Source organism: Capricornis sumatraensis, chromosome 2, assembly GCF_032405125.1.
Source record: "Capricornis sumatraensis isolate serow.1 chromosome 2, serow.2, whole genome shotgun sequence".
Taxonomy (NCBI): domain Eukaryota; kingdom Metazoa; phylum Chordata; class Mammalia; order Artiodactyla; family Bovidae; genus Capricornis; species Capricornis sumatraensis.
The window spans coordinates 169,532,012-169,558,741 of NC_091070.1; the positions used below are offsets into that span (position 1 = coordinate 169,532,012).

Sequence of the window (26,730 nt, forward strand, 5' to 3'; positions counted from 1 at the left end):
CTTCAATATTCAAGTGGGCGCTGGTGGCCCGACGTAGATAGTGCAAGCTCCTTGTCTGGAACTTTATTGGCTTTCCCTGTAAGCCAAGTTATTCAGCCTTGTTTCTCCACTTAATTTTCCTACTACACTATTTCTTCCTAATCTAATCTTACATTAATAAATAAATAAGTTTTCCTTGCCAATGCCATCCCCACTTCGAATTCCCTGGATACACTGGGGCTGGGCCCTGGCAAGTGGCGCCTGAACAGGCTATTCGAAGGTAGGTTCTTCTGAGTAAAAGCTCTCCCTGGAGCACTCTCTGTTGCTCCCCCCGGAGTGATTTAATCACTCACCCGGAGTACTTTCGGTTACTCCCCCAGGGTTGAGTGTTCGGGATGGCTAGGACCCCACTCAGGGTGCTGCAGACCCCCCTGTAGGATAGACAGGGTGAGTAGGAGTGGGAAGTGTTGAAGGGTTTAAGAGAAACCTGGTTTTCTAGAGGTTGAAAGAAACCTCCTTTCTTCGGGTTAAAACCCCCCCTTGGCTAAGATAAAACGTTTTTGTCAAGGCAGACTTTTCTATAAGACTTAATTTTCTGACATGGGTAACAGTGAATCAAAAGAAAGACAGCTTTTTATAGGAGCAATCTTGCAGTTGTTAACTAAACGAGGAATTAAAGTTAAGAAATCCAATATTCATTCATTTTTTTCATTTGTACAAGAACAGTGTCCTTGGTTTCCAGAAGAGGGCACTGTTAACTTAGATACTTGGGAGAGTGTAGGGAAACAATTAAAAATTTACCGTGCTGAACATGGCTCAGAAAATGTGCCTACTGGCGCCTTTTCCTTATGGAATATAATTAGGGACGCTCTAGACCCTGCCCCTGAATCTGAAAAAGTACATCTTAAAGAGGAAAGTGCAGAGAAAAAGGTATCTATCGAAGAGGAGAGTGAGGAAAAGGAGGCTATACCTAGCTATCGACAGTTGAATAAAATGTTAACTGCAATGACTGCCCAGGAAAAGGTAAAAGATAGAGATGAGAAAAAAGACCAGTTTTCAGATAAGGAAGATTTGGAAGAGGAAGTAACTCAAGATCATTCTGATGAGGATTGGCCTTGATTAAATAAAGATGCTCCAAGGAGTTTAAGAGAAACTTCTCTAATTAGATCACCTGCTCCAAGGAGTTTAAGAGAAACTTCTCCAACCAGACCACCTGTTCCCAGGAATTCAAGAGAAATTTCCTCAATTAAACCTTCTGCTTCCAGAGGCTCAAAAGAAATGTCCTCTATCAGGTCATATGCATCTAGGAGCTTAAGGCAGACATCATCAGATAAAACATCCATAAGATCTAAACACCAAACAGATAAAAAATCCCCAAAGTATGAAGAAAGTGACATAGGACACCCCTTGCCCCCCTCCTCCCTGTAAGGGTGAGGGGTCTCCACTAGAAGTTCCCCGAAGAAGGGTTTTCTCTAGCCCCGATGATGAATTTGACCCCCACCTTGAGGCTTGTCTCCCCATAATATTTGATGGAAGTGGTGGGGGAGGAGCCCCCCACTGGGAACCCATTCCAATGAAAATTATTAAAGAACTCAAACAGGCTTGTGCTTTGTATGGCCCTAAAGCCCCGTACACTGTATCATTGGTAGAGGCTTTAGCGGGGAAAATGGATGACACCCCATGACTGGAAGACAGTCGCTAAAGCTTGTCTGTCTGGAGGGCAATATGTACTTTGGAGAGCTGGATATGAAGATCTTGCCCCAAAACAGGCTGATGCTAACCAAAGACACGGCCCAAGATACATTCTAAAAAGTATGTTGGCAGGGACTAATGATTTTGGAACACTTAGAGATCAGATGGGATTAGACAGAAACACTCTAAACCAAGTAACCTCCTGTGCCCTCGGGGCTTGGCGCTTGTTACCTGAAGGGAAAAAGAATCAACCTCTTCCTTCTCAAATGTTAAACAAAAACCAGAAGAGCCATATGATGACTTTATATCAAGACTTGCAGAGGCAGTCCACAGAGTAATTTCCAATACTGAGGCAGCTGGAATACTGATAAAACACTGGCATTTGAAAATGCTAATTCTACCTGCCAGGCCATTCTATGTCCCATAAAAAAAAAAGCTGGGCAAGTAATAGATTATATCAGGCAATGTGCAGATGTAGGACCAGCAATGATGCAGGGTGTTGCCATAGCTGCAGCCATAAAAGGAAATTCTTATCAGCAGGCAGTATAGTCCTTTTTTACAAACAGGAATAACCCGTCAAAGAGTCATTCCAGTAGTCCAGGCCAGAATATTGGTTTATCCAAGGCCTGCTTCTCTTGTGGACGGATGGGAAAGGCACTTTATCTGCGCTTGTCCCCAAAAAGCAGCCGGTTCTTCTCTGCTGAATTCTGCCTCCCCGGCTGTGTCTGCTAATCTCCCTAAGTCTCTCTGCCCTCGTTGTCAAAAAGGATATCATTGGGCAAAAGAATGTAGGTCACAATTCCATAGAAATGGAGCTTTTCTGGGCCCTAACCAGCAGTCGGAAATGGATTGAGGGGCCAGCCCCAGGCCCCGACAACAATTGGGGCAGCTTCACTGAACCCATTCATTCCCTTCATCCCGTCGCAGAACTCATCAGAGCAACCCCAGGCAGCGCAGGACTGGCCCTCAGTTCCACCACCTCAACAATATTAACACCAGATAGCCCCACTATAAAAATCCCTACAGGAGTTAAAGGCCCATTACCAACAGGTTTAGTGGGAATTATATTAGGCAGAAGTTCCTTAGCTATGCAAGGTCTCACAATTATCCCTGGAGTAGTTGACTCAGATTATACAGGAGAAATCCAGATATTGATTTCACCCCCAACTAAAACTTTCCAAATTCATCAGGGACAAAGAACAGCACAGCTTTTGCTTTTGCCTTACCGCGCTGCCATAGGGCACACAGCTACTCAGAGTGAAAGGCAGGAGAAAGGATTTGGGTCTAGCGATATGGTTTTTTGGATAACAGAAATTACTCAGAAACGTCCTATGAAAACTATTCTGATTAATGGCAAGTCTATTGCGGGGTTATTAGACACAGGAGCAGCTGTTTCTTGCGTTTCAGGAAAAGACTGGCCCAGCTCCTGGCCAACACATACTACTGAAAATAACTTGGTGGGGATAAGAAGAGCCCCCACAGTAGCCAAAAGTGCAAAAATTTTAGATTGGCAATTTGAGGACACCTGTGGAACTTTCCAACCTTATGTCATTCCTTCCCTCCCCTTTATCCTGTGGGGGAGGGACGTGCTATCTCAAATGGGAGTGTTACTTTTTAGCCCTGATGATAAAGTAACCTCTCAGATGCTGCAAATGGGCTATGATCCATCAAAAGGATTAGGTAAACAGCAGACAGCCCTCCAATAGCCCCTGGAACACTCCTATTTTTGTCATTCAGAAAAAATCTGGTAAATGGCGACTTTTACAGGATTTGAGAGCAATTAACGCCACCATGGAGGACATGGGGGCTTTACAACCTGGGCTCCCTTCCCCAGTAGCCGTTCCAGAGGGGTATAATTGTGATTGATTTACAAGATTGTTTTTTTACCATTCCTTTAAATGCTGAGGATAAAAAGCGATTTGCCTTTAGTCTACCATCTGAAAATCTTAAACAGCCTTACTTAAGGTTTCAGTGGAAGGTTTTGCTTCAGGGAATGAAAAACGGTCCCACCCTATGCCAGAAATTTGTTAATGCCGCTCTAGAAGATACTAGGACTAAATATGAACAGGTATATATGATTCACTACATGGATGATATTTTGATAGCTCATCCTGATAGAGCTCATTTGCAAACTGTCCTCCAGGATCTGACCCAGGCATTGACAGACAGAGGTCTAAAAATTGCCCCAGAAAAAATTCAAATCAATCCGCCCATAACTTAGGAAGAGTCATAAATTCAGAAACAATGACTCATGCCCCGCTGCAATTGAGAAAAAGACCATCTTATTACTTTAAATGATTATCAAAAACTTTTAGGTGATATTAACTGGATTAGACTATATTTCAAATCAACCACTGCCGAATTGAAACCTCTTTTTAACATGTTATGCAGGGATCCTGATCCAACTTCTAAAAGACAATTAACAGCTGAGGCTCAGGAAGCCCTAGGGAAAGTAGAAGCAGCCTTATCGAATAGCTATGTAAAAAGAATTGATTTGATGATGACTTGGCAGTTCCTTTGTCTAGCTACTCCAACAGCCCGGGAGTTCTGTGGCAAAGCGGCCCTTTAGAACGGATCCATCTTCCTGCCCAAGCTAAAAAAGTCATGGCTTCTTATCCCGGTTTAATTGCCACATTAATGCTAAAAGGGAGGAAATGGAGCATTGAATTGTTTGGTAAAGAGCCATCAGAGATTGTAATTCCATATAATAAGGAGCAGCTTGATGCTCTTCTAATGTTTGATGAAGACTGGCAGATTGCTATAGGGAATTATTGTGATCAAATCTTGCATCATTTACCCTCACATGCTTTGTTAATTCAAAAATTAAAAAAGGAGAATTTAAGTATAGTTTTCCCCCATCAGATTTTACAACATGCTCTTTCTGTAATAAATTAAATGCTGATTTGTCTGGAACGGTAAAATGGAAAGCCATTGGTAAAGTGAAAAGATCTCCTCCAGATAACAAAAAGATCCCGACCCAGAATTAACTGCTGGTCGAGGAAGTGTTTATATTTTTTCCGCAGGACGTGGATTCGTCAATTTGGATCCCGGACAGACTGATTCGCCACAAAACAAAAAAGAGAACTCCTCTGCCGCCGCCGCTACGGAAACAGCCGCCTGCAGGGAGCGCAGGCAGGGCCAGCCTGACTGACTGACTTGACTTGCCCCGTAACAGTGCCAGCGTCCGTCTGCAAAACTATGGGATAGAGGGTTGATGGGGAAAGGAGATATATGGGAACTGTATACCATTTGCTCAAATTTTCGTGTAGCTTGGCCGCTGCGGTTTAGCAGAGGGCCGGGTGAAGGCCTCCGCACCCGCCCGGCAGGAGAGGCAAGATAAACATCAAGATCCCGGCGGGACTGACAGCTGCTGCAGCGCAAACTCCAGCCAGGAAATGATTCTATTTACTCTATTTTGGCTTGTCTATCCTCTTCTCATGTTTTTCTTTTCACCAATGATTCCAGAAAACTTAATGTACAAATGGACCTAATGTAGTGTCTTGTGAACAATGTATGCCTTCGTTCTGTTTAACTTCTCAATATAATGTTTGCTCTTTTATGGTGTTAAAATGTCCACACTACCTTATGTAACTTATGCAACTTATGTAATTGTAACTACTTATTGGTATGATTTGTGGGCTTACTTATTTTGGGAATATCAGCTTTGATAACTGCAATTACTTCTGTTACTATGGCAGCAATCATTGACTCAACAAGTGTAAATGCCCAATATGTTTTAGGTGTTTGGAATAGCTCAGATATTAGTTTAGACTTAAGGAAACTTCATAATCAGATTCAGACCTTGGAACACTCCTGATTAGATTTTACCGCTGCAGGAGAAGCCAATGACTTTTTCTATACCTTCCCTAACTTCATTTCTGGAAAGACTACTCTGTTTACTGTTTTCAGTTTGCTCTAAATCTTGCTCCTTATAATCATTCTTCCCTGTATTGTCAGGATTCTTCGGCAGAGCATTCAGAATCTTTCGACTGAACTGCACCTGATTTAAAAAAAAAAAAAAGGGGGGGGGGTGCGGAGTAGCCGGGAGCCAGCGTGAGGAATTCCACCCGTGACAAGGTCATGCGGCAGAGCTCTGATGGCAAGGCTAATCAGACCTCAGGTTTTCCCCCTGGAATTTCCTGAGCATCCACTCCCCCCAAAATAAGAATCTGCCTGCTTTTCCATTCTTCTGATATTCTCTGGAAAAAGTCAAATCAGGGCTTTAGTCTTCTGCATTTGAAAGGGATGTTTCAGCTTAAACCCCCTCTGATAACTCTCTAGCTTGCCTAACAGGTCCCCCCAGACCTCTTACAGCTTGTGAATTGCTTACAGCCCCCCAACCAAGAGAGGCACAAAGCTTCAAGCATCTTAAAGATACGGAGCCTTTTCTAAAGAGCTAAAAATCATATTGGTGACGGGTTTTCACTGTTGACTCAATGATTGCCACCAGGCCTCCATATTCTTTATCTTTTAGGCACCTGGGAGGATGTTAATCCATGTAATCGGGAAGTAGAAAAAGATATATAGTAGTTTTGATGTTAGCAACACCAGACTTTTGAGTTAATTACTTTTCTTTTGTTATAAATCACTGTACTCCTTTTACTTGTTACAAATTGCTGTATCTTTGCTATGTAAGAATGTAACTTTATTTAGTGCTTTCTGAGAGTGGCACTGGACTTTGGGAAGATCAACACAAGTAAGTCTTCTAGTTAACAAACCCTTATCAGAAAAAAGGCTGTAAAATGTTAATTGGCCCCTTTTGGCCAGAAGATGATGTAAATCACCTAAGACTTGTGTATACAATTAGGTATGCAGAGAGAAAAGCCTGGTTTTGATAAGAGTCTGGACTGCTAATGCTGCATAACTTTGTGTTACCCATTGCTCTCCATGTATTATCAAAAGTATAAAGAGCCTTCTGAACAATAAAGGATGGACCAGTTTCTCGGACTAGTCTCTCGGCCTAGTTTCGTGGGAATCTGGCTCCCCCTGTGTCTCTCTCTCTCTCTTTTTCTCCCTCTCCCTCCCTCTCCTCTTTACTCTAATTTCAGGCTGAATTCCCATCTGGAGCCGGGTGGCTCACCAAGTCTACTTACTTGTCCTGGCTTTTAAGACCCACGCGAAAGAGAGCCTAAGATAGGGCACCCTTCTATATTCAAGTGGGTGCCGGTGGCCCAACGTAGATGGTGCAAGCTCCTTGTCTGGCACTTTATTGGCCTTCCCTGTAAGCCAAGTTATTCAGCCTTGTTTCTCCACTTAATTTTCCTACTACACTATTTCTTCCTAATCAAATCTTATATTAAAAAATAAATAAGTTTTCCTCGCCAATGCCATCCCCACTTCGAATTCCCTGGATCCACCGGGGCTGGACCCCGGCAGGAGAAGAGGATGGCAGAGGAAGAGATGGCTGGATGGCATCACCGACTCGATGGACATGAGTCTGAGTGAACTCCAGGAGTTGGTGATGGACAGGGAGGCCTGGCGTGCTGTGATTCATGGGGTCGCAAAGAGTCGGACACGACTGAGCAACTGAACTGAACTGATCTACTTAAAAATGGCAGGAATATATATACACGCTGCTAATACAGATGTATGTATAGGGTACTATAGCTGAAGAAGAAAACAAGATCAGAAAGGATGGGTGTGACTAACAGCGAATAATCTACAAGTGGTGACAGACATTACTAAGTTTGTTTACAAACATATTCCAGATAATTACATATAAAAAGTCGCATATATGGACTTCTCTGCTGATCCAGTAGTTAAGACTCCAGCTTCCACTGCAGGGAATACAGGTGTAATCCCTGGTCAGGGAACTAAGGTCCCATATGCCATGTGGCAGCCAATAATAAATAAATAATGAAATAGAAAGTCTTTTTTAAAAAGTTTCATATATATATATATATATATAACAAATACAAGTTTAAAGTCAAAACACAAAACAAAATATATACCAAAACTAAATCCTGATCCTGGCTCACGTTGTACGACAGTTTTTGTATGTTGTGATCTCCAGTCAAAACGAGAAAGACTTCTCAGTACCTGTAAAGAATAATTTTATTACAATAAATTTGGGAATTTAAACATCAGTTAAGTAGAATACTGATAAGTATTTACAAGTAAACAGAGCAACTTGTTTGACCATATTCAGGAACACTGTTTAAGTCATTACTTAAATGCCTTCAACCATAATTTGATTTTTGTATTAAGTCAATTATCAGATGTTTTAACACCTATCATAAAGGAATTTTTTTAAAAAAATACAATGCAAATAAAACTAATCAGTAGCTTTGTACTACTAAAATGGAATATTTCCAAGACAAGTAAGAGTCAGGGATAGTAGTAGACTTAGAGCCACTGTTCCAGAAATCTCACCTTCCAGCACCAGAACACCTTGTAACTGGGGAATCGCAATGGGGGGCAAAAATGAATAGTATCACTCTACATTCAAGAGTTGCCTCATTTATCAACTTTGGTTCCCTGTCCCTGGTAGACTCCCAAGAATGTCTCTGGGAATCTTCCCCTTGAAGAACTCCATTTTCTAAGACATCTCACTTGAACAAAACAAATTAGCCTGAAAGCATGTTATATATTTTCTGCTGTTGTCTGTAAGTATTCTTAGAATGTTCTGAGCCAAGGGTCAGCACACTATGGTACCCCCCAGTTTTGTAAATAAAATTCTGTTGGAACACAGTCAGACCACATTGTCTATTGCTGCTATCACAGCAGAGCTGGGAAACCACATGGTCCACAAAGCCAAAAATATTTACTGTCTCTTTACAAAAAAGTTTCCTAACCCTATTTTAAACCATTACTCTTACCATTGTCTTAATTTCTGAAATCTACTCATATTTCTTCAAAAAGATATATAAAAATATAATCAGATATTATTTGCAACCTATTTTTATACTCATAGAAAGAAAGGATATAATCAGATATTGTTCCTTTGCAATCTATTTTTATACTCATAACAGTTCAGTATACACAAAAAGTAACCAGTTGCATTTATTAAAGTTATCAAACTGGAAACCATACTGGAACTCTTGAGTAAATGTTTAAGGAGAGTCAAAATTACACAATTTACAGTTTAAGGAATTTGACAGAACTAAATTTTACTAAGCTAGACACTGAAAGAAAAGAGAAATTCAACAATCTACTAAAAGATGAAGGACTGAACTTGCTTATGTTTTTCAAAATCTGTGAAAAGAAACTGTCCACTTTGTAGATAACAACTTCAACTTGTAAACAGAATTACCTGCATGTAAGTGACAACATAGACTATCAACTGCATTAATTTAAATAACCCTTTCAATAATATATTTTATACTACAATTTTTTTTAATTACAGAATATAGAAATTCACATTTTCTTTGTAATTTTCATTAATTTTATTTCAGAGTTAAAACATGGTTTCTCAGGTACTCATTCTCCACCAAACCTATTCTTGTTCAGTCACATTCCATGTATTAATGCACCTGAATCTGAGTCAATCCTAAGACTAAGGAATTATTTTTATTCCTATTTTGTATATGAAGAAACTGGGGCTCAGAAAATTCAAGTAAAATTGGCCAAGGTCACTCTATTAGGAACCAGGATTATTACCTTAACATTTATGATGAAGAATTCGTGCCATCAATCACCTTGCTATACTGCTCTTTCAATTCAAGTATCCTAATTTGCTATTAGATTCTATAAAGAAAAAACATTGCACGAAAATCAAACTAAAAACCTCTTCTAAATGTGTGTTTAGACAGCATGGTATAAAATCAGACCTCTCAATATAGGTAAATGGTTTGTTGAGATTTTAAACAGGGAATTATCAGTCTATTTAAAATAATTTACAAAGAGTTTACATATGACCCTACAGGAAAATCTGTTACATAAAACAAAGTGCAAAGGTAGTTACAGCCAGGGAACAATGTCCACAAACTTGTTTATTAACTTCTTTCCAAGCCTGGAAAATGAGGTTAACCTTACTGGGTAACTGTCGAGATGATCAAAGTAAGTTAATGTCCTGGAAGCAAAACCGTCTATAAATGTTATTAACTCTGGGTTCTCCGCCAGAAATACGGAATTCAAAACCTCCAAGGGTAGCAACTTTAATCAAGCATTAACTTTTCAATAACAGCACAGCTATAATTGAAAACTTTTGCATATTTCTTAGGAATTAAAAGTCTGAGTTATACGGGAGTGTCAAAGTGGCGTAAATTTTCTGGATCAGGTTTTTCTGTATCTATTTCGTCCCCGCAACAACCCCCCACTCCCTGCCCACGCCCCGAGATTGAGAAATCCAGGTCTTTTTTCCTGGTATCAGCATATAAAATCATTTTTAAAATCCCTCAATTTCTGCCTTCAGCACCCATTAACTTGTATAGCAATGACAAATACTGGGCAATAATCCATTAGAAGTACTCTAAATCTGACACTTTTGGTACAAGACATAACTTTCTCAATTATAAATAACATATAAATGGCAATAATATTTAAGATAGCCAACTGTATCTAGTAGCTGAGACAATTTAAAATCTGTGAGACACTAGAATAAACAGACGAGCTTCACAGAAAATTCTGCTCTGGGATTTTCTTTTCTCCTTTATTTACGTACACAACCTGGAAGCACCTCCCTCCATACTATAAAACTTAATGGGTATTAAAATATATTAAGTATCCTAAGGAACACCTGCTCCATTTTCCTTTTCCTCGTGACTTGGCAGGCACCAAAGGGAAAGACTATCTGAATTCTGCACTTTGTAGTATATACATCACAGAAGATTTCCTTCTTAGTGTAGGGACTGAGAGCCAAGAAGAGTGTCCTCCAAGAGAAAATAAACTAGTTCAGCAAAGACACGGCTGTAATTTTTAGGCCCTGGCCAATTAAAAGACGGGTTTACTTCAGGATAAAACAAGACTCCTCCGGGAAATCTTTGGAAGGTTCTCGGGCCAGAGAAAGAAAAGAGATATTCTGAAAAGGGGACGCAATCTATATACGGGGCAATTGCCAAGGAGATGCAGAAAACTGAAAACCCAGACAGCGTTCCGTCCCACAGTGCGAGGAATGGGTGGGCGCGAAAGCCAGGCGAGGGTCCGGAATCCTGGTTCCTACCAGGAGCGGGGTAAGCAGGTGCCAAGGCGCCTAATGATTGGGCTCCTTCCTTACAGCAACTCCTCACCCCGCCCGGCCTCCTCCCGAACACCACAACCTCCACTTCCCACCCGCGCCGAGCCCTGCTCTTCCTCTCACCCCGCAGCTTCGCCTGAACAGCGGGATCATGGTGTCTGCCGGTCTGGTTATGCAGTCGGTTGTGACAACTCCGTCAACGCGCCAGGCTAGGCACTCATCTGCTCCTGCCTATATTATGTCCCCGCCCACACTCAAAAGTTGTGGGCGGGGCCTCAGTTGGAAGGGACAGAAAGGAAAACGAAAGATGGAAGAGGCGGCAGCCTGCGCGGCTTAGTTGAACGCATGCTCAATCGGCAGCGGCCCTCTCTGCGGCCGCCGCCATCTTGGAGGGAGGTCTAATGTGCTCTAGGTGCCTGAGGGGACGCAATGAGTTTCCCTGAAAGAGCATATCTTCCCATCAGTCCTTTGAATTCAGTCGACGAGCCCTGTTGGGTGAAGACTGGGGCTGACAGCCGTGCGGAGACAACCTGGAGGGCGAACGGTGGCGGAGGCGGGGACTGGGCGGACTGCAGGCAAGGGTCACATAGCAGGCTGAGAATCGGGGTGAGAGGGCTTGGTGAGGAGTTTGGCAGAAAGGCGTCTGCTGGTTTTCGATCTTGACTTTTATCCGGAGACACCTATCAGACTCAAATCGTTTCTGCTTCGAGGGGTCAAAGGGTACTTTTCTCTGAAACACTGGACCCAAAGCAGAAGGATGTTTGTGATTTAAATCAAAGAGGAATGTAATCACCTGAGAGATCACAACATTTCTGAATCTTCCCAAGGCTGTTTATTACTATGACTTCCCTGGTGGCTCAGATGGTTAAGCGTCTGTCTACAATGCGGTAGCCCCAGGTTTGATCCCTGGGTTGGGAAGATCCCCTGGAGAAGGAAATGGCAATCCATTCCAGTACTATTGCCTGGAAAATCCCATGGACAGAGGCTACAGTCTGCAGCTGCTGCTGCTGCTCAGTCACTTCAGTCGTGTCTGACTCAGTCTATGGGGTCGCAAAGAGTCAGATACAACTGAGCGACTTCACTTTCACTGAGATAACCATGGTGTTACAATGCCCGGCAATTTGTAAAGCTGTGTATTTGTGAAAGCTAATAAAAGCCCAGTGCGAGTGGAGGGTATGAATGCTTCCCAGGGTTCCTAGTACTTTTCATTTTTGTTGGCCCCATCCTAATTGAGGGGCCTTCCCTGGTGGCTTAGATGGTAAAGAGTCTGCCTGCAGTGGAAGAGCCCTAGGGTTGGATCCCTGGATTGGAAAGATCCTCTAGAGAAGGGAATGGCTCCCAACTCTGGTATTCTTGCCTGGAGAATTCTGTGGACAGAGGAGCCTGACAGGGCTACAGTCAATGGGGTCTCCAGAAGTAGGACATGGCTGAAGGATTAACATTTTCAACACTTTCAACTTTCATCCTAATTTAGGCCCTCATCACTCACCCCTAAATTTTGAAGACCCAATACCCAATAATACCCCTAAATAAATAAATACGTTTTTTAAAATAAAATCTCTCAACAAACTAGGTACAAAGAGAATTATCTAGGCATCATAAAGTCTTTGTTTATCTTTCTAAAATCACAATCTGAAGGTTGCTAATTTCATCATCTTCCCTGTCTTGTTATTTGTAGGATAGAGTTGAAACCTAATTTCTAGCCCATCTGATTGCTCCACCTCCTATTTCTCGTACTTCTCTAGCATGTTTTTGCATGAACTAATCCCTCTGTACATAGTACCCTGCCTCTTGGATCTCCATCTGATTTTTATTTGTCCTAAGGAAAGGCAGCTCAAATGTCACCTTTGGTGAAATTCCCAGAGCTATCTATCAAATAAAATAATTTCTCCTGTATGCTCTTTGTACAAGCCTTTTTTTTTTTTTTTTTAACTTTTAACTTTGTATTGGGGTATAACCGGTTAACAATGTTGTGATAGTTTCAAGTGAATAGCAAAGGGATTCAGCCATACATATACATGTATCCATTCTACCCCAAACCCCACTCCCATGCAGGCTGCCATATAACACTGAGCAAAGGTCTAAGTGCTATGTAATAGGTCTGTGTTTGTTATCCATTTTAAATATACCAGCCTTGTACAAACCTCTTTCATAATGTTAATAAAGTGTTAGGCCCCACATAGCCCAGTCTCTACAGAGTTATGTACGCATAGTATAAAAATGAAAGTATTAAGTAAGAGGAATTGTAATCTTTTACTTACATCTCTCCAAGGAAATTGTAGACATTCTTTATAATCCATGGTTATGATCTGTTAGATCTCTTTCTCTTCTATTGATTTATTATCTTCCATTCTGAAACCACATCTAAATGTCTCTCTATCCCTTCCTTTATACTTTATTCCTTATTGTGCAGAAAACTCCCAATAGCAGCTCTTGATTTTCTCAGTGTTTTCATTTTCTTTCCTCTCCTCTTATCTATAGTACCTTCCTCTCTTCCATCCCCTCTCTCTTGTTTTTCTTTATAACTTCAGTTCAGTTCAGTAAAGTTCAGTCGTTCAATCATGTCTGACTCTTTGCCACCCCATGAATCGCAGCATGCCAGGCCTCCCTGTCCATCACCAGCTCCTGGAGTTCACTCAGACTCACGTCCATCGAGTCAGTGATGCCATCCAGCCATCTCATCCTCTGTCGTCCCCCTCTCTTCCTGCCCCCAATCCCTCCCAGCATCAGAGTCTTTTCCAATGAGTCAACTCTTTGCATGAGGTGGCCAAAGTACTGGAGTTTCAGCTTTAGCATCACTCCTCCCAAAGAAATCCCAGGGCTGATCTCCTTCAGAATGGACTGGTTGTATCTCCTTGCAGTCCAAGGGACTCTCAAGAGTCACTGAGATATAATTCACAGACTGTAAAATTCACACTTAAAAAATGCACTAAAGACCACGTAATGTAATGGTATTTAGTCTACTCACAGGATTATATGACCATCACAACTATCTAATGTTAGAGCATTTCATCATCCCTAAAAGAAACTCCATACCTGTTAGCAGTCATTCTACATTCCCACCTTCTCCCTTCCTTCTCCCTACTTTCTGTTTCCCTAGATTTTCCAAATCTGTACTTTTCATATACATGGAATCATAAAATATGTGGTCTTTTGTGACTGGTTTCTTTTCGCTTAACATCATGTTTTCAAGGTTATCCATGTTAAATGTGTCTACTGATACATTCATTCCTCTTTATGGCTGAATAATATTCTATTGCATCTATGCATACCATATTTTACTTATGCATTCATCAGTTGATAGACATTTGTGTGCTTTTCACTCTTTGGCTATTAGGAATAATGCTGCTTCATATGTGTACATGTATGTACACATATGGATGTATGTGTATATACCTAGGAGTAGAATTGTTGGTGGCTCAGATGGTAAAAGCGTCTGCCTACAATCCGGGAGACCTGGGTTCGATCCCTGGATGGGGAAGATCCCTGGAGAAGGAAATGGCAACCCGCTCCAGTATTGTTTCCTGGAAAATCCCATGGACGAAGGAGTGTGACAGGCTACAGCCCATGGGGTCGCAAAGAGTTGGACACAACTGAGCGACTTCACTTCACCTCACTTCACTTCATAATAACTCAAGTTCATATGATAATGTCCAAGGTAAGGAGCAGCGGCTGCACTTTGCTGGAGCAGCTGTGAAGAGATACCCCACATCCAAGGTAAGAGAAACCCAAGTAAAATGGTGCCGGGGTCCAGCCCCGGTGGATCCAGGGAATTCGAAGGGTGGACGGCGTTGGCGTGGAAAGACTTGTTTATTTATTAATATAAGATTAGATTAAGAAACTATAGTGCAGTAAGAAGATTAAGTGGAGGAAGAGGGCTGAATAACTTGGTTTATGCGGAAGACCAATAAAATTCCAGACAAGGAATTTGCACCATCTACGTTGGGCCACCGGCGCCCGCTTGAATATCTAAGGGTGCCTCGCCTTAAGCTCCCTTTCGCGCGGGTCTTAACAACCACGGCAAATAAGTAGACCTGGCGAGCCTCCGCGCCCCAGATGGAAATTTAGCCTGAAATTAAAGTAAAGAGCAGAGGGAAGGAAAGGGAGAGAGAAAGAGACACGGGGGGAGCCAGATTCCCAAGAAACCAGGCTGAGACTAGTCCGAGAAACTGGTCCGAGAATCTGGTCCCATCCTTTATTGATCAGAAGGCCTTTTATACTTTTGATAAAACATGGAGATCAATGGGTAACACAAAGTTATGCAGCGTTAGCAGTCCAGACTCTTATCAAAACCAGGCTTTTCTCTCTGCATACCTAATTGTATACAGAAGTCTTAGGTAACTTACATTATCTTCCAGTCAAAAGGGCCAATTAACATTTTACAGCCTTTTTTCTGATAAGGGTTTGTCAACCACAAGACTTATTTGTGTTGATCTTCCCAAGGTCTGGTGCCACTCTCAGAAAGCACTAAATAAAGTTACATTCTTACACAGCAAGGATACAGCAACTTATAACAAGTAGAGGGAGTACAGTGATTTACAGCAAAAGAGAAGCAATTAACTCAAAAGTCTAGTGTTGCTAACATCAAAACTACTATGTATCTTTTTTTACATCCTGCTTACATTAACATCCTTCCAGGTGCCTAAAAGATAAAGAATATGGAGGTCTGGCAGCAATCCTTGAGTCAACAGTGAAAACCCTCTACCAATATAATTTTTAACTCTTTAGAAAAGGCTCTGTATCTTTAAGATGCTTTTAAGCTTTGTGCCTCTCACGGTTGGGGGGCTGTAAGCAATTCACAAGCTGTAAGAGGTCTGGGGAACCTGTTAGGCAGGCTAGAGAGCTATCAGAGGGGTTTAACTGAAACATCCCTTTCAAATGCAGAAGACTAAAACCCTGAATTGACTTTTTTCCAGAGAATATCAGAAAAGTGGAAAAGCAGAGCACAAAAGCCGGCAGATTTTTGTTGGGGTACATGCTTAGGAATTTCCAGAGGGGTCCCTGAAGTCTGAGCACGCCTTGCATATGTCAGCTTCCTTCCTCATGACCTTGTCACGGGCGGGATTCCTCACACTGGCCCCCGGCAAAATGGTACTGAGTGTGAGCATCTGAGGGTGGACAGATTGAAACCACAATCACAGACAACTAGCCAATCTGATCACATGGACCATAGACTTGTCTAACTCAGTGAACTAGGCCATGCCATGGGGGGCCACCCAAGATGGACGGGTAATGCTGGAGAGGGCTAACAGAATGTGGTCCACTGGAGAAGGGAATGGCAAACCATTCAGTATTCTTGCCTTGAGAACCCCATGAACCGTGTGAAAAGGCAAAAAGATAGGACACTGAAAGAGGATCTCCCCAGGTTGGTAAGTGCCCAATATGCTACTGAAGATAGTGGAGAAATAACTTCAGAAAGAATGAAGGGATGGAGACAAAGCAAACACGACACCCAGTTGTGGATGTGACTGGTGATAGAAGCAAGGTCCAATGCTGTAAAGAGCAATATTGCATAGGGACCTGGAATGTCAGGTCCATGAGTCAAGGCAAGATGGAAGTGGTCAAACAGGAGATGGCAAGAGTGACCGTTGACATTCTAGGAATCAGCGAACTAAAATGGACTGGAATGGGTGAATTTAACTCAGATGACCATTATGTCTACTACTGTGGGTAGGAATCCCTTAGAAGAAATGGAGTAGCCATCACAGTCAACAAAAAGAGTCCAAAATGCAGTACCTGGATGCAATCTCAAAAACAACAGAATGATCTCTGTTCATTTCCAAGGCAAACCATTCAATATCACGGTAATCCAAGTCTATGCCCCAACCAATAACGCTGAAGAAGTGGAAATTAAACGGTTCTATGAAGACCTACAAGACCTTGTAGAACTAACAACCAAAAAAGATGTCCTTTTCATTATAGGGGACTGGAATGCAAAAGTAGAAAGTCAAGAAACATCTGGAGTAACAGGCAAATTTGGCCTTGGAGTACAGAATGAAGCAAGGCAAAGGCTAATAGAGTTTTGCCAAGAGAACGCACTGGTCATAGCAAACACCCTCTTCCAACAACACAAGAGAAGACTCTACACATGGACATCACCAGATGGTCAACACCAAAATCAGATTGATTATATTCTTTGCAGCCAAAGATGGAGAAGCTCTATACAGTCAGCAAAAACAAGACCAGGTGCAGACTGTGGCTCAGATCATGAACTCCTTATTGGCAAATTCAGACTTAAATTGAAGAAAGCGGGGAAAACTATTAAACCATTCAGATATGACCTAAATCAAATCCCTTATGATTATACAGTGGAAGTGAGGAATAGATTTCAGGGTCTAGATCCGATAGACAGAGCGCTCGATGAACTATGGACAGAGATTCATGACGTTGTACCGGAGACAGGGATCAAGACCATCCCCGTGGAAAAGAAATGCAAAAAACAAAATGGCTGTCTGAGGAGGCCTTACAAATAGCTGTGAAAAGAAGAGAAGTGAAAAGCAAAAGAGAAAAGGAAAGATATACCATTTGAATGTAGAGGTCCAAAGAATAGCAAGGAGAGATAAGAAAGCCTTCCTCAGCGATCAATGCAAAGAAATAGAGGAAAATAACAGAATGGGAAAGACTAGAGATCTCTTCAAGAAAATTAGAGATACCAAGGGAACATTTCATGCAAAGATGGGCTCTAGAAAGGACAGAAATGGTCTGGACCTAACAGAAGCAGAATATATTGAGAAGAGGTGGCAAGAATACACAGAAGAACCATACAAAAAAGATCTTCATGACCCAGTTAATCACAATGGTGTGATCACTCACCTAAAGCTACCTTAATCCTTGGATTAAGTCTCCCCACTTTTTCATGCCCTCTGGCCATTTTACCATGGACCAGATGTATGGGTTTAAGATTAATCATCACCACTTGTTTTTCCCTCAACCATATGGGACAGAAGTTAATTACTGCCCTTCCCTGGATCCATCAGTGCCAATAATCCATCAGACCAAAGACACATTCCAGGAATTAAGGACAATGGAGTGGGATGTTTACTCAAAACAAGACTGAGGTCTCAGAGTTCTACACTGACTGCCTAGTAATTTCTACCTCATCCTCACCTTCAACAACACCCTCAGTTCAAGACAAAAGAGGATGCTGAGTGAGAGGAGTGTTAGTTATAGGAGATTACCAGGAAAAGCACAGTAAACGTGGATGACTGTGATAAGGGGTTACATCCTTGCCTTCTCCATTGATAAAATTTTCTACAGATTTGGTCATCCTCCTCTCCCAGGTGTTGAGAGGAAGTTATTGTTATTTTTTTTTAGTTGCTAAGTCATGTCCGGATCTTTTGCCACCCCACGGACTGCAGCCTGCCAGGTTCTTCTGTTTGTGGGATTTCCCAGGCAAGAATATTGGAGTGGGTCGCCATTTCCTTCTCTATGGAATCTTCCCAACTCAGGGATGGAACCTGTGCCTCCTGTATTGGCAAGTGGATTCTTTACCCCTGTGTCACCAGGGAAGCCACTGAAAGGGAGTGAAAAGTAAAAGTGAAAGTCACTCAGTCGTGTCCAACTCTTTGCAATCCCATGGACTATACAGTCCATGGAATTCTCCAGGCCAGAATACTGGAGTGGGTAGCCTTTCCCTTCCCCAGGGGATCTTCCCAACCCAGGGATCGAACCCAGGTCTCCTGCATTGTAGGCGGATTCTTTACCAGCTGAGCCACAAGGAAAGCCCAAGAATACTGAAGTGGGTAGTCTATCCCTTCTCCAGTGGATCTTCCCGATCCAGGAATTGAACTAGGGTCTCCTGCATTGCAGGTGGATTCTGAGAGGAAGACACCTTACAGAATCTCCTTACAAAAGGAGATTTTCCTTACAAATATTCCTTGCAAAAAGGCAACTCCTGCTTGGTTTTCAGGTCCCTTCCCCTGTCTGCTGTTATTCAGAAAATAACCAGCTTTGAATCCATTAATATGCCAAGACACGTATTTCAGGGTGGCAAATTCTGCTCCCCTATGGTTTCTTTCAGGAAATATTATTGCTGCAGCCCACGTTGATCTTTCCTACTCATAAATCATCAAAGAATCTGTTATCAAACCAAACTTTGGTCTGCTCCCCTGCCAACCAACAATGCCAACTTACTGACACAGGATGTAGTGAAGGAAAGTACAGTGTTTATTGAAGGTCCCAGCAAGTACAGACAACTCATGCTCAAAACACCTGAGCTCCCAGAGGGTTGGTTAGTGGTGAGATAACACTGATGTTCCAGGAATCTTGTTCTCAGTCTGAAGTTATGAAATTCCACCTGGATAGGGGCCTTAGTTCCTATGTTGTGGTTTGAGTTGCTAAGTCGTGTCCAATTCTTTTGTGAGCCCATAAACTGTAGCCCACCAGGCTCCTCTGCCCGTGGGGTTTCCCAGGCAAGAATACTGAAGTGGGTTGCATTTCCTTTTCCAGGGGATCTTCCTGACCCAGGGATCAAACATAAATCTTCCGCATTGGCAGGCAGATTCTTCACTGTTCATCCACCAGGGAAGCCCCTCAATTCCTATAGAAGAACTCAAAGATACACTGTCATGTATTTCACTTCAGGAGTAGCAAGGACTCCACTTTACTGCTGTACTATTTTTTCTTGGGGCTTCCCCGGTGGCTCAGTGGTAAAAATTCACCTACCAAACAGGAGACAGGTTTGATCCCTGGGTCAGAAAGATTCCCTGAAGAAGGTAACGGCAACCCACTTCAGTATGCTTGCTTGGGAAATCCTACGGACAGAGGAGCCTGATGGGGTAGAGTCCATGAGATGACAAAGAGTTGTACCCAAAGTAGTGACTGAAGAACAATTATTTCTTGACTACTTTTTCTTTGCTTCTGCATTCCCTTTCTTTCCTGACTAGTAACTGTCTGAATCTGCCTTCTAGAACTTAGGAAAACTCTAGGAGTTTGCAGTCTTTTTCTACAAATAAGAAATAGAGGACAAGGAAAACCTTTTGTACCCAGGAGGGCCTGCTCAGTTTCACATTTGTTAACTTTAATTTCTACGGCATTTACTATACAACAAATGGGTTCAAGACTATTTCTAATGAGTCAGAATTCAGACTCAGTTCTGTCTTACACATCTGCTTACTTAATGAACAAAACTGTTGACTAAAAAACACACACAACCTAAATTTTGAGAATTATGTTTTCTTCAGGGCATTACTGAAGGTTATAGCCCCCAAACAGCCTCTCAGCTCTGAGGAATTGTTTCAAAGAAGTAAAGAAGGAGGCAGGATAGATAGAAGTTTTTGCAGAAAAACAGAAAACAACAGGTAGTTGAACATCAAAAGATTACTGCTAGTTATAACCCAATTATAACCCAGATGTCTCAAGTTAATGAATTTTGTGCTTTTCTACAGTATGGGCTCATTGAAATTATTCCTTTGATATGCACCTTAACTATCTAGGACCAATATCCTGTTTTTTCCCCACCCTGAATCCCCTCAGCGTGCACCTGGTGACTCCAGAGGCTGATGGCTTTTCGACTGCAACATTCTTTGTTTACCGAAATGTCAGGTGACATTCTTTGTGCACATTACTTTGGGAAATCTTTACAAATAGTATCATTGAACATTTATGAATAATTAACAGTGCATCAGATTTTAATGTGTTTTCCATGAATACAATAATTTAATTCTTTCAACAGTCTCATGAAGAAGGAGCTGTAATCATTATCATTTTATGTATGTGATAATAGTATAGAAAGTTAAGTTTCAACTGGCAGAACTAGAATTTGAACTTAAGCAGTCTGAGTTCTTGCCTGGAGAATCCCAGGGACGGGGGAGCCTGGTGGGCTGCCGTCTATGGGGTCACACAGAGTTGGACATGACTGAAGCTACTTAGCAGCAGCAGCAGCAGCAGTCTGAGTCCAACGACTGTATTCTTAATAATCAGTTATTCATACATTGCATTTAACAAAACTTTGCTGAGCAATTACTATGTCCCAAGCACAGTGCACAGTGCTGGGAATCTAAAGATAGAGAAGTGTATCCTAAAAGGTATCCTAAAAAAAATACCTTTTTTTAGGAGCTTGGTATTCTAGAACAAACAAATAAAAAACTTTTGTCTTTGGCATGAAAGTTATTGAACGTAACTACCACCACCACCACCAAACAATAAGAATACTGAGAACTTGCTTTTTCCCAGGTACTATCCCAAGTATTATGCCAGCATTAATTCACCGAGCCTCCAAACAATCTTAGAAAGTCATTCTTCTTCTTCTTCTTCTTCTCATTTTGTCAGATCAGGAAACCGGGACCAGAGATGTTAGGATGTTAAACCCAAGCCATGAAATGGAAGATCTGGCTTATGCTCACAGCAAATCTGGCTCCAGAACCCAAATGCCTAAATGAATATTACCTATGAATGGTAGAATTTCAATTTTTCTGGAGCATAAACAAACGGTATTATATTTTGTAGAATAAAAAAATTGACTTTAGACAATTCAGGAACTTGGAGAAATAGTCATTCTGAAATGAGATGCAAGAAGGTGCAGTTACTAGAATGGCCAGCAGAGGGTGAAGGGAGGCAGGCTTTGTAATGTAATGCTACATGAAAATGGGGTAAACTGTGCAGAACTGATAATCGCTGAAGTCCGCTCTTGCTCTAACATCCTCTGATGGTGATACTTGTCTGAATTTCATTAGCTCAGGGCAATATAAAACACAAGCCAAAAAAGGAGTGGTCTTTTCTCAAATATATGTAGATGAGATACGTATCTGATTTAACACGGTGTTTATTTGAGGGTTTATTAAACGTTAGTGAAGGCCTTCTCTAAAGAAATAAGTGTAAGATGACTCATATCCTTGAGGAACTTAAGGTCTCCCTGAAGAATTAAGATAAATAAAAATTTGGAGGATGATACAAAACATCATATTAACAGTTTTAGAGCAGTTCAGAGACAAGGAGAAACTAATGGGGTTGAAATGAAGCTGAAACACTTCATGGAAAAGGTAGTCTTATTCCAGTACTGAAAGGTGGGTAGTATGTTCACAGGTAAAAGGAGAAAGGGGAAAAAATTGATCCTTTCTTAAAATTAAATTCAGTTTCTCAAGCATTTATAAACTGTTTTAAGTGAGCAAGGTGCCATCCTAGGCATTGTGGAGAAGATAAGAATGGGTGATACAGTCTCTGCCTGACAGAAATCACAAATACCCTATCAGTAATAACATAAGTCAGGATAATGTCGACAAATAACACGGTATGGTAGAAAAACAACAAGATGCTTTATTGGAGGCCTCTAAAGCTGACAACAAAATGATATATGCTTCTAATTTTAAAGACAGGTACCAGACCATTCATGTAGAACATTCTAAGTAGATGGTCCTAAACTAGTTCTGTCAGCTTTTTAAAAGACAAATATTTATATTGCAATCAGCTCAGACTACTGTCCATTACTTTTTTTTTTTTTTTAAAGTAGCTCAGTTGGTAGGGAAGCACCAATAAAGCTCATGCAGCAATAAAGACCCAGTGCGGCTAATAAAAAAATAAATACAATTTTAAAAAAGAAAGAAAGAGACTTTCTCGTTGAGACGGACTGTCCTTCCTCCCATAGCGGGATAAAGGTGTATGTTTTTGAGGTTTGGTAAGGACTCTGTGGAAATGATACTAACCATGTGTGCTACCTGAGGAGCAGGAACGGAGAATAGGTTCCAGAAATCCGGGAGCCAGAGAGAAAGAAGGGCAGACCAGGCAACCATGGAATTTATAAAGAACTGACAAAAGTACCCCATAGTAAGCAATTGACTACTGCCACCTAGAGGGTCCTGTCGGTAGATTACAACCGCTCCTCCACAAAAACTGTGCCCCATGACCCCAGCGGGGCTTCCTTAGTAACTCAGACAGGAAAGAATCTGTTTCCAATGAAGGAGACCCTGGTTTGATCTTTGGGTCGGGAAGATCCCCCTGGAGAATGAAACGGCTACCGACTCCAGTATTCTTGCCTGGAGAACTCCATGGACAGAGGAGCCTGGCAGGCTACAGTCCACGGGGTCCCAGTGTTGGACACCACTGAGCAACTAACACACACACACACATACACCCACCCATTACTTACCCTCCCACCCACCAGATATTAGAAACAGCGACTAGAAAATTGATGAGATGGAGCCAGAAAAGAAGACAAGCTAATTTTGACCTGCTATTCCACATGGGTTAAAGGATGTTGTTGTTTAGTCGCTAAGTGTCTGACTCTTGCAACTCCATAGACTGTAGCGTGCCAGGCTCCTCTGTCCATGAGATTTCCCAGGGAAGAATACTGGAGTGGGTTGCCATTTCCTTCTTCAAGGAATCTTCCTGACCCTGGGATTGACCCTGCATCTCCTGCTTGGTGGTGGATTTTTCTCTGTGGCTTAGTGGCTAGAAGAAATTTAAATTAGAATGGGTTTGGAGTTTGAAATTACACTCAATAGAGCTATCTCTGTGATTTCTAGCTTTTTTAGTGCTAATACAGTATTACATGGTTCTCAGATTTTCTAAGATTTGCATTCTCCCTTTTAATCTTTAATACTGCTTTACCCCTTACTTTTAAAAATTAATTTTATGTTCTCATTAATGTCTGTATGAGGAAGAATATTTTCTTTTTGGGGCTCTGCTAACTTCCAGAATGCTTTCTTCATCTGTGTTCTCTTTTCCCATATTTATTTATTTTTACCAATATGTGTTTGCAAAGTTATTGTGCCCTTTCTTTTCATCTTTTTTATATGGCATATGAACAGCTTCTATTTGTTTTGCTATAGTGCAGATGAATTCCACTTGTTTAGCTATTACCTTCGGAGAAAGCAATGGCAACCCACTCCAGTACTCTTGCCTGGCAAATTCCATGGACGGAGGAGCCTGGAAGGCTGCAGTCCATGGGGTCGCTGAGGGTTAGACACGACTGAGCGACTTCGCTTTCACTTTGCACTTTCATGCTTTGGAGAAGGAAATGGCAACCCACTGCAGTGTTCTTGCCTGGAGAATCCCAGGGATGGGGCAACCTGATGGGCTGCCGTCTATGGGGTCGCACAGAGTCGGACACGACTGAAGCAACTTAGCAGCAGCAGCAGCTATTACCTTAGGTTCAGAGAGGAGGGAAGAGCTCAGCTGTGGCTGTGTACAGCCTTTGTTGGGATACCTGCACTCTGCCCTCCTGGGATTTTGTAAAATATTTCCTATGCTAACCCACTGGGGTTTATTTCTATCACACTAAGAATATCAATGGGCTTTGGATTATTCCTTCTGGTCATCTTGGAGCCCTGACTTCTTTGTTTCCTTTAGTAAAGGTAATCTAAAATTTTGCTTTGTTTGGTTTAGTTTTTTTTTTTTTTTTCTTTTTTACTGGAGTCTACTTCAATGCTATCAATTTTTCCTTTCCACAAACACCCATTTCTTCCAATCAGCAGTTTCTCTTCCTCCCAACCCCCACTCTGTCTTCCTCCGAGGAAAACATGAGTCGAACAGGAGAGTTTTGTCTTGTATCAATAACACATGTGTAGGTTACTTCCCTTCAGGTATTAAGAATGCCTCTTCTCTACTTTGCCTCCCTCAGAGACTCTTGTCCTAATTATTCCCTTTTTTTTTCTTCCTTTCTGCTAAATCCCCATTTATTGTTGGAAATAATCAACTCTGGCTGTTTATGATTGTTCTGCTATCCTCTCCATTTTCCCCCAGCTGAAAGAGAGTCAAAAGGTTCCCTTTTCTGGCAGGACAAAAAGGTAGTTAGGGTAAAACTTGGGCACCTTTGCAAAGTTCTTTGTCTTCATATCTCATCTGAATCTCTCTTTCCCAGGTTTCAGGGCAGGTTGGGAGGGTGGTTTAAAGTTTTCAGGATCTTGTTCATTTATCTTCCCTACATAGTTTGGAGGTTGATGTTAAAAGGCTTGCTATACTGCTCTGAGCTTTGTTCTGTACATTTTTGGAAACTTGTGTATTTTTCTTTGATAGTCCCCAATTTTTGAAGGTTATGATATGACCTTTCCCCTTGTTTGATGGCTATTGATATGTTTTTGCTGCTTTAAAAAGTTGCTCTTTTCCATTAACTATTCAAGTAATTAAGCTATGTGGAAGGGAGATTTTTAAATTTAACTGAACTCTAGAATCTAAATCTTAAATTCTCATCCCCATTCATCAGTTGTATAAATCAAAGATCATAGTGTTTAAGTGAGTTACTTGAAACACAGCTTGCAATATCAAAGAAAATGACAGGGAAGAGCCATGATTTGAATCTAGACCTGTCTCTTATCCTTTAATCATTATTCTATTCTGGAAGCCAATGAAGGATAGTCAGGAGTTTTAAATTAAGTGACTGATGAAATGAGACATTCATTTTAAGTTAGGGAGGTGGCACGTGATCTTAGACATCTATGAGATGAATTTATGGAGAGGAAACTATGAAAGCAAGGAAACAAGCTAGGAAGGAAGGTTTTTATAAAATCAGATATAAAGCAATGAGGGCCTGAATTAAAGGGGAAACCTCTTTTTTTTTTTTCTTTTTTTTCTGTCTCACAGCCTGTGGGGCCTCAGATCCCCAACCAGGGATTGAATCCACACCATTGGCAGTGAAAGCTCAGAGTCCCAGTCACTGGACTGCGAAGGAATTCCTTCATATTTTAGAGTTCTGACTTTGGTCATCAGGATATTGCTCCTCATAGGTTCCAGAATGCCATCAATTTTGTCTCACACACTCAAATGTGTAAAAATTTTGTATTAAACTTGGAAAACTTTGGATTAGGTAGCAATGGAAGGAATCTCTCGTAGGCTTTTTTTTTTTTTTTTTTAAACTGCTTACCTGGGATTTCCTGGTGACTTAGACAGTAAAGAATTTGCCTGCAATGCGGGAGACCTGAGTTTGATCCCTGGGTCAGGAAGATTCCCTGGAGAAAGAAATGGCAACCCACTCCAGTGCTCTTGCCTGTAGAATCCCACGGACAGAGGAGCCTTAATGGGTTACAGTCCACCGAGTGGAAAAGAACTGGACATGACTGAGTTTTCATTCCAATCCCAAAGAAAGGCAATGCCAAAGAATGCTCAAACTACTGCACAATTGCACTCATCTCACACGCTAGTAAAGTAATGCTCAAAATTCTCCAAGCCAGGCTTCAACAGTACGTGAACTGTGAACTTCCAGATGATCAAGCTGCTTTCAGAAAAGGCAGAGGAACCAGAGATCAAATTGCCAACATCCACTGGATCATGGAAAAAGCAAGAGAGTTCCAGAAAAACATCTATTTCTGCTTTATTGACTATGCCAAAGCCTTTGACTGTGTGGATCACAATAAACTGTGGACAGTTCTTCAAGAGATGGGAATACCAGACCACCTGACCTGCCTCTTGAGAAACCTATATACAGGTCAGGAAGCAACAGTTAGAACTGGACATGGAACAACAGACTGGTTCCAAATAGGAAAAGGAGTACATCAAGGGTGTATATTGTCACCCTCCTTATTTAACTTATATGCAGAGTACATCATGAGAAACGCTGGGCTGGAAGAAGCATAAGCTGGAATCAAGACTGCCGGGAGAAATATCAATAACCTCAGATATGCAGATGACACCACCCTTATGGCAGAAAGTGAAGAGGAATTAAAAAGCCTCTTGATGAAAGTGAAAGAGGAGAGCGAAAAAGTTGGCTTAAAGCTTCATATTCTGAAAACTAACATCATGGCATCTGGTCCCATCACTTCATGGCAAATAGATGGGGAAATAGTGGAAACAATGTCAGACTTTATTTTGGGGGGGCTCCAAAATCATTGCAGATGGTGACTGCAGCCATGAAATTAAAAGTTGCTTACTGCTTGGATGAAAAGTTATGACCAACCTAGATAGCATATTCAAAAGCAGAGACATTACTTTGCCAACAAAGGTCCATCTAGTCAAGGCTATGGTTTTTCCAGTAGTCACGTATGAATGTGAGTGTTGGACTGTGAAGGAAGCTGAGC

General features: G+C 41.6%; 1 pseudogene; it reads right to left on the reverse strand.

Moving 5' to 3' along the window:
* The window catches only part of LOC138072920 (medium-chain specific acyl-CoA dehydrogenase, mitochondrial-like), a 53,227-nt pseudogene extending 42,288 nt beyond the window's left edge, over window positions 1-10,939 (reverse strand).
* Window positions 10,940-26,730: the final 15,791 nt, after the last annotated feature.